The sequence below is a fragment of the Petaurus breviceps genome, unplaced genomic scaffold, assembly GCF_028583685.1.
Source record: "Petaurus breviceps papuanus isolate PSGF00001 unplaced genomic scaffold, PetGlider_PUasm1.0 214, whole genome shotgun sequence".
In the NCBI taxonomy this organism is placed as follows: domain Eukaryota; kingdom Metazoa; phylum Chordata; class Mammalia; order Diprotodontia; family Petauridae; genus Petaurus; species Petaurus breviceps.
In genome coordinates, this window is record NW_027185863.1 from 5,154,976 (window position 1) to 5,164,198 (window position 9,223).

The 9,223-nt window shown below is 39.5% G+C and overlaps 1 pseudogene; it reads left to right on the top strand.

Moving 5' to 3' along the window:
* The first annotated feature begins 3,272 nt into the window (after window positions 1-3,272).
* LOC138165663 (ubiquitin-like FUBI-ribosomal protein eS30 fusion protein) lies at window positions 3,273-3,726 on the top strand (annotated as a pseudogene).
* The last annotated feature ends 5,497 nt before the right edge of the window (window positions 3,727-9,223 follow it).

Sequence of the window (9,223 nt, forward strand, 5' to 3'; positions counted from 1 at the left end):
GAATTTGGTAGGACTCCTTCACTAATTTTCCCAAATAGTTTGTAGAGTATTGGAATCAATTGTTCTTTAAATGTTTGACAGAATTCACTAGGAAATCCGTCTGGCACTGAAGATTTTTTCCTTGGGAGTACACTGATGGCTTGTTCGATTTCCTTTTCTGAGATGGGGTTATTTAAGTATAATTTACTTCCTCTTCAGTTAATCCGGGCAACTTATATTTTTGTAAATATTCATCCATTTCACTGATATTGTCAAATTTATGTTCATACAATTGGGAAAAATAATTCCTAATTATTGTTTTGATTTCCTCTTCATTGGTGGTAGGTTCACCCTCTTCATATTTCATGCTCATAATTTGTTTCTTTCTTTTTTTATCATATTGACTAAGGGTCTATCAATTTTATTGGTTTTTTCATAAAACCAGTTCTTAGTTTTATTTTCTTAATTTCAATTTTATTAATCTATCCTTTGGTTTTCATTATTTCTAATTTAATATTTAATTGGGGGTTTTCGATTTGTTCTTTTTCTAGCTTTTTCAATTGCATGCCCAATTCATTGACCTCCCTTTTCTCTAATTTATTCATGTATGAACTCAGGGATATAAAACTTCCCCTAAGAACTGCCTTTGCTGCATCCCACAAATTTTGGTGTGTTGTTTCATTATTGTCATTCTCTTGAATGAAATTTCTGATTGTTTCTATAATTTCTTGTTTGACCCACTCACTCTTTAGGATTAAATTGTTTAATTTCTAATTAATTTTTAGTCTATCTTTCCATGGCCCTTTATTGCATATGATTTTTATTGCAGCATGATCTGAGAAGGATGTATTTAATATTTCTGCCTTTCTGCACTGAATTGTGAGGTTTTTATACCCTAGTACATGGTCAACTTTTGAGTATGTGCCATGAACCATTGAGTAGAAAGTGTATTCCTTTTTATTCCCATTCACTTTTCTCCAGAGATCTATCATATGTAGCCTCTCTAAAATTCTATTGGCCTCTTTAACTTCTTTCTTGTTTATTTTGAGGTTAGATTTATCAAGTTCAGAGAGGGGGAGATTAAGGTCCCCCACTAGTATAATTTTGCTATCTATTTCTTCCTCTAATTCCCTTAACTTCTCCTCTAGGAATTTGGATGCTATACCACTTGGTGCATATATGTTAAGTACTGATATTGCTTCATTCTAGATGGTGCCTTTTAGCAGGATATAGTTTCCTTCCTTATCTCTTTTAATTAGATCTATTTTTGCTTTTGCTTTGTCTGAGATAAGGATTGCTACCCCTGCTTTTTTTTTTTTACTTTAGCTGAAGCATAATATATTCTACTCCAGCCTTTTACCTTTACCCTATGGGTATTCCTTTGTTTCATTTAGGCAGCATATTGTGGGATTATGATTTTTAATCCATTCTATTCTGCTATCTGCCTCTGTTTTATGGGAGAGTTCATCCCACTCACATTCACAGTAATGATGACTGTCTCTTTCCCTCCATCCTTTTCCCTCCCCTGCTTATGTTTTTGTTTCTTCCTTCTCCCTTCCCCTCCTTAAGGGTTTTCCTTTTCACCACCACCTCCCTCAGTGTTCCCTCCCTGTGCCCCCCCTTCTTTACCCACCCTCTCCCCTTACTACTATTTCCCTCCCTTCTTATTTCCCCTCTTTTTATCCCCACCCTTACCCTCCTACTACCTATAGGACACAATAGATTGTTATACTTATGAGAGTATGTTATTCCCCCTTTGGCCCCAAACCAATGACAGCAAATTTCATACAGTGCTCCTCTTCCTCCCTCCTTTCCCTCTATTTAATGAGCTTTTGTGTCTTTTCACTTTAGAATCTTAAACTTAACTGATTATATTGATCCCTCTTTGAATCAGAACCAGTGAGAATAATGTTCAAAAGATGTTCCTCTCCCTCTTTCCTTCCCCTCTACTCTAGTGTTTTTATGCCTCTTCATATGGCATAATTTACCTTTTTCTGTCTCAGCCTTTCCTTTTATCCCATTACAGTCCCTTTGACCCCCTTAATAAGATTTTTTTATCTTCAGATTTGTTCATTTATACCCACACCCTCTATTTATGTATTACCCTTTTAAAGGTCACAATAATCATATAAATTTTGATATTGACAGTTATCTGCTTCTCATGTAGGGATATAAACATTTTGCTCTTATTGAATTCCAAGTTATGTGCATGAGTGTGCATATGTGCATGTGTGTATGTGTGAGTGTGTGTTTTCCTTGTTTACATTTTTATGTATTTCTTGAGTCTTGTAATTGGAGATCAAATTTTCCATTGAGCTCTGGCTTTTTCATCAGGAAAGTCTGGAAGTCCCTTATTTCATTAAATGACTATCTCTTTGCCTGAAAGATTATGCTCAGTTTTGCCAGATAGTTCATCCTTGGTTGCAGTTCTAGCTCTTTTGCCTCATGAAATAGAAAACTCCAATCCCTCTGATCTTTTAATGTAGAAGCTGCTATTTCCTGTGTAATCCTGACTGTAGTTCCACAATATTTGAATTGGTTTTTTTTGGCTGCTTGCAATATTTTCTCCTTAATCTTGTAATTCTGGAATTTGGCTACTATATTTCTTGGAGTTTTTGATTTGGGATCTCTTTCAGGAGGAATCTGGTGAATTCTTTTGATAACTCTTTTACCTTCTGATTATAGGACTTCAGGACAGTTTTCTTTGACAATATCTTGGACGATGTTGTACAGGCTGCTTTTTTCCTCATGGCTTTCTGGTAGACCAATAATTCTTAAGTTATCTCTCCTGGATCTGTTCTCCAGGTCAGTTGTTTTTCCAGTGAGATATTTTACACTTTTTTTCCAATTTTTCAATCTTCATGTTTTGTTTGATTGATTCTTGGTGCATCATAGAGTCCTAAGCTTTGATTTGACTGATTCTAATATTTAGTGAATTATTCTCTTTGGTTAGTTTTTGAAGGTCCTTTTTTGGGAGGCATTTTCTCCAATTAGTTCACAAATTTTACTTTTTAAGGATTTGTTTTCTTCAGTGAGACTTTTTTTCCAATTTGGTCACTGTAGATTTAAATTTATCTTCTACCTCCCTAATTTAGCCTTTAAAATCTTTCTTGAGCTCCTCCAATGATGCTTTTTGGGCTTGAGACCAGTTCATATTTCCATCTGTGGTCTCAGGTGTGGACACAGAGTCCATAGTGTTTCCTGATAGTGAGTCCTCTCTTTAAGAATAATAGGAGGGCTGGTCTCCATCTTCGCCCTGGCAGAAGCAGGACTAGTGCGTCCAAGTGGCCTCCATGCAGCTGTTTGTCCATGCGCAGGCTTTGCACACCCTTGAGGTGACTGGGTCACCCAAATCAAGGCCCATGTGGTGTCCCTGGAGGGCATCGCCCCTGAGGACCAGGTCCTGCTTCTAGGAGGCTCCCCTCTGGAGAATGAAGCCATATTGGGGCAGTGCAGGGTGGAGCCCCTGTCCACCCTGGAAGTGGCTGGCCAGATGCTGGGAGGTAAAGTCCATGGCTCTCTGGCCCGAGATCGAAAAGTGAGGGGGCAGACTCCCAAGGTGGCCAAGCAGGAGAAAAAGAAGAGGAAGACTGTGCGTGCTAATAGAAGGATGCAGTACAACCGACGCTTTGTCAATGTAGTGCCCACCATTGGCAAGAAGAAGGGCCCAAATGCCAACTCCTAATCCCCTGGTACTTTGTCTCCAATAAAGCCACTACGAATCTAAAAAAAAAAAAAAAAGAATAATAGGAGGGGCAGCCAGGTAGCACAGCGAGTAAGAGCACCGGCTCCAGTGTCGGGATGACCTGGAGATCAAATCCGGGCTCAGACACTTAGCACCCACCCAGAAACACCTGGCCGTGTAACCTTGAGCAAGTTACTTGACCCCAACTGCTTAGGGGTGGCCAGGTGGCTCAGTGAGTAAGAGCACTGGCTCCAGTGTCGGGATGACCTGGGGATCAAATCTGGGCTCAGATACTCAGCACCACACCCAGAAATAATAATAACTGACCGTGTAACTTTGTGAAAGTTACTTAACTCCAATTGCTTTAAAAAAAAAAAGAATGATAGGATTCTATTATCTTTGGTCTTGCCTTTGCAAGTTGCTCCTGGCCCATTGTAATTGCTATTTCCTGTCCTTTAAAGTGTATTTCTGCTCCTGGAGTACAGAGGGCTCTGACCCAAGCTTCTGGTTGACCTGTTGCTTCTGGTTATCTAGATTGAGGCCAAGGCCAGGATTCTCAGTGTTTCCCCGGTGTTATCCTGAGACTCACAGAGTAATCTGTGGGGGAGGGGTGGTCTGACCCCTTCATATTTCTGCCTCTATGTCCCTGGGCTACAGCTCAGGCAGACTTTTGCTAGTCAGGTGAGGTGGGGCTTGTTGGGACCCCTCCTGCTCTTCTCTTCAGACTCCTTACTGCCTCAGTTACACCTGTTCTCAGTGACTCCTAAGCCTGAGGCTATTTTTGCTATTTCAGGATTTTACTCTGGGTGGAACATTTATCTCTGAGTTTCCTTGGTCAGGGAGGGGGAATTGGAGGAGCTGGAGTTTACTTTGCCATCCTGGCCCCTGGAAAATTAACCAGGTGATTTTTAAACTTACAGACTGGGGGCTGATAGCCCCAGGAGAAGCTGCTGTCTCTGCTGTGGGCCTTGAGCTTTCTCTTACCCAGCTCCAGAGATGCTGGGTGAGATGGCTGCAGATTGTCCTTGGGGTGGGTGAGTCTTCTGGCTGGGGCTCCTTCTCTCTCTGTTGTAGTCTGAGCTGCTGTATCCCCACATGCTCTGCATTCCCCCTGCCCCAAACCCACGGGCACTTTCTTGGGCTGGATTTGCTCCGTTTCTCCATGGATTCTGACACTCCAAAATCTGTTCAGATTCGCTTTTTAAAATTTAGTGATGCCATTCATGGAGGAGCTTAGAAAAGTTACAGCTTCCGTTCCACCATATTGGCTCCACAGATTGGAAATCTTGAATCTCTAAATGAATTGATTCAGGAGTCATAGGACCTGGGTTCAAATCTTGACTCTGACACTATTTGTGTGACCTTGATCAAGTCTCTTCATTTCCTCTGAGCCTCAGTTTCCTCAAATATGAAATGAGGGTTTGTATCATCAAATTCCCCAGCATAACCAGGATGGCTGCTAGCACAGGTTCTTTGAACTGCTTTACTAAAGAAAAGGAACTGAAAAAGGGTTACTAATCTTACTTTAATCAAACATATATATCCCTCACTTAGTTCAGTGAAAAAATCAGCACCCTGAACTTCAGAAAATACAAACAGAAATTGTAAGCAAACAAAAAATACAGAGAAAATAACACAATTAAACAGACAAACAGACAGGGCTTCTAGCTGTCTGACCATTACATACATACAGTGCTAGTTATCAGAGACAGAAGCATCAATATCTAGGTTTTCAAAGCCAGGGGCTCAATGACTGCCCAGAGTCTCATCTGGCCAAGTCATAGAACTCTTCCAATAAGTGAGCCCCATAGCAAAACCTCATCTCAGAGGTATATATATATATATATATAGCCTTCTCTAGGGTCAGAAAACATCACAGCCTTCATGACCCACTGCCTAACTACACAAAGTAACAAAAGGTGGGCCTTCCTGAAAAACAAACTTCCCCTAAGCAAATTTCTCTTGTGCTCCAAGTGAGGCTCATTAAGGGGCAGGGAAAATCTTTAAATTCCCTTACTATTACAGAGTGTGAGACTAGATAGAGTTTGAGACCCCTTTCAGTTCTGTATATAAGGTAAGTTATAAGGGGGAAGGAAAGCACTCACAGTTTCATTCTTCTCCCAATCTAATAATACCTCTTTCCTTTGTAGAATAAGGACTAGGATGTGAATTGGGATTATTTATTTGTTTTTATTTTTTCATTCTGTATCTAACTTGCTATGTGACCTTGGGAAAGAAGCCTAGCCTAACTTAGCACTGAAATATAGCCTAAGAAGGGTTAAAAAAAGAAGGTACTCATCTGGACTGGTTTCTCTATATGTTGACAAAAATGATAATTAGATAATTTACTGAGCTTTTTGCTTTTTACTTGGCATTTTGTAGCCAAAGACAACCTTTTAAAATTTTAAATTAGAAAATATGTACTACTAGACTAGAAACTTTGTGAGGAAGACAGCCTCTCTGAGTCTCAATATCCTCTTCTGTAAAATGTGGACAACAATAATATCTAAATCATAGGCAGTATTATTGTAAAGATCTAGGTAATATACGTAAAGTACTCTGCAAAATTAAAAGTGCTACAAAATTATGACTTATTCATATTAAATATTAGTTACATTGATTTTAAAGCATATTAGCTAATGTTATTATTAAATATATTCATCTTTAAGAACCATATAAATATGTGGGACAAGATATTTTAAAACTTAGAACCTAAAAAACACTGAGTTTTTTCCCCAAGTATCTTTTAAGAATAAGAATTTTAAATTCCTACAGACGACATTCTTGGATGTGCACATATGCTCATGGATATCCTGATTTATTTATTTATTTTTGAGCGGGTCTGTGGGTAACCATTCCTATGTTGAAGAGTTCAAGGTAGAGAGCCAGGGCCTATAGCCAATGATCTCTAATCCTTCAGTGCATGGAATGCAGGCCTTACTTCCTGATAGGACTTGTTTCATTCTGTTTGCTTATCTCTTCCCTATCTATTTCCTCCTCCTCCTCCTCCCCTTTCTCTCCCTGTCTTCCCTCAATTTACCACTTCCCATTCTGACTTGAAACAAGAACCAAATGCAGATAATTAGTCTTATAGCAAAGGGCTGTTTTTCTTTCTTTTTTTTTTTTTAAACAGCAGGAAACCAAAGTGCCGTCTTGACTTCCTGACTAATAAGAAAAAAAATCCAAAAAACACAATTTGAATCCCTCCAGTTCTGCACATCTTTTCAATCAGTAGGACGTGGAGGAGGTGGGGGAGCAGTTGGAGAGAGAAAGGATTTAATAGCAAATTCCAGATGGCATCTGTGCAAGTGAAGGAAGTACCTATCATACGTTCTTTCTTGTTATTATCCCAAACGCCATCAGGAGGAACAGGTCTTTACAGTAACTGGTAATCATCAAGCCCTTCCTCAAGCAGGAGCCAATCAGAAGTAGAAAGGTTGCAGGTTTTGAAAATGAATTCTTGGGAGGAAAATAAAAGCTCCTTTCCCCTAAAAAACTAAGCTTTTCCTTCTTGAATATATTGCTGTAAGTAGAATAAGAAATAAGGTGAAAAGTAGAGTCATATGAAGGATAGAAGGTAGATCTTGGAGTCAAGAAGAATCTGGGTTTGAGTCTTACCTTTGAAGAACTTACAATCAGGGTGACTCTTGGCAAGTCACTTAACTTATTGGTGCTATAGGCAAATCACTGTCATTCTAAATTATAGCCAAAATGTTGTTTAGAATTTAAGGAGAGAATTTCTTCATAGGAGTTTTACCAGATAAAGTCACAGATCTGGATACCTTCACCCCCCTAAACCGCTCCCCCATCCCCTTTTGCTACCACCTTTCTCCCCAATTCCAGCAAACTAACATCCATCAAATAAAGAATACCATACATAAGAATTCCATGATTCCAGCAAAATGCCTAACTGGGAGAAATTGATGCTACTGTGCATGGGAAGACAGTGGCCTTTGGCCCTGAGAACTAATAATACTAGAACCACAGTAAGGGAAAGGCCAGCTGCAAAACCCAGTGTTCTGATTAGGTCAAGCCTATCTGGGGCTACAGAAGCTATCACTCCCCAGCTGTTTGCATCTTAGCCGTGGCGTGGAAGCTCCAAGCTTTATTTTCCTCTTAAAGTCAGATTAACCTGATGAATCATGGCAATGAGTTAGACTTGACTAGACATGACATAGACCTTTTTCTGAGATGCCACAGTTATAAAAGCTCTGCCAGAGGGGAAAAAAAAGCCACAAGCCATCACGCAGTTGTGTTGGTTGAGCAGCGGCATTCTTGATGTTCAGAGATAAATGATTGGATTTCCTCTTCAAAGGGAAAAGAAACCTCTGGGCTAATTGCATATTACAGCTTGTCCCATATTTAGCAGGGCAGTATCCAGCAGTGGTGTAATTCAGATATTTTCTGCTATGTACAAAATGCCCTTGATGATTTACACATCTTGCTGTGGCTGCTCTCAAGGTGATGGTGACAAAGCTCCCCACCTCACTCTGGCAGGCCACAACTTTTTTTTTTGGAGGGGTGAAGGCAAGGCAATTGGGGTTAATTGGCCCAAGGTCACTCAGCTAGTTAAGTATCAAATGTCTGAGGCTGGATTTGAACTCAGGTCCTCTTGACTACAGGGCTGGAGCTCTATTCACTATAACACCTAGCTGTTCCCAGGCCACAACTTTTTTAAGCTTTGCTAAATATTATGCTATGTTGGCAGTAGCCTGGGCAAGTTGATTGGCAACACTCTTCTGATGGAAATTCTTTATGACCAAGATGACATGAAACTATCAAAACCCTATACCATTTTCAGAAGGTGCATTATAGTTCAGCCCATTTGCCTATTTGGAAGTTTCAAGATGTCAGGTACATGTTGTGCTACCTTTTTTGAGTGTATTTTCTAAAAGTGACTCTCCCAAGAAACTTAGATCTATCTCTTCATGTAAAAGACAGTTCTCTCTCCCCTGCAAGAGCTGATTGTACAGTGGAGAGAGAAAGTAGATCTATATTTTGGGGAAGAGGGAGTCATTGACTTTTTCAGAACCCCTTATTGGAGGGGGTATAAGTAGTATATGAAAGACTCATCTGTCTTGAATGCTAGCTTTAGTGTGTGAGAGGTTAGGTTTGATTAAGGTTTCTCAATAAAAAGGTCAGTGAATAGAATTGAGTTCATGAACATGAATAAGAAAAAAATACACCCTTATTTTCAATAGCCTATGGTTTCCTTTGTAACTCATTTTATTTTAAGCATTTAAAAACATTATTCTGAGACAAGGTTCATAGGTTGCATTAGATTGTCAAAAGGGCTCTTTATACACAAACACACACACGTACATGATGAAGAACCCCAATTTCAGTTTGCTTGTGATTCTGAATTTGATTAGCTTTTGGTTGTAGAATCTCTTCTGTTTTCAAACTACAAGGCTCAAATCCTGAAATTATTCTTTGCTAAACCAGGTTCTTTATGTCTTGAGTCAGTGGGATGGATCCTCAGAGTCCTGACTGACACCAACACTAACAACTTCTATCTCTAAATTGCATCCAGGCTTCCAAAGTACTTTCCTTGAAACA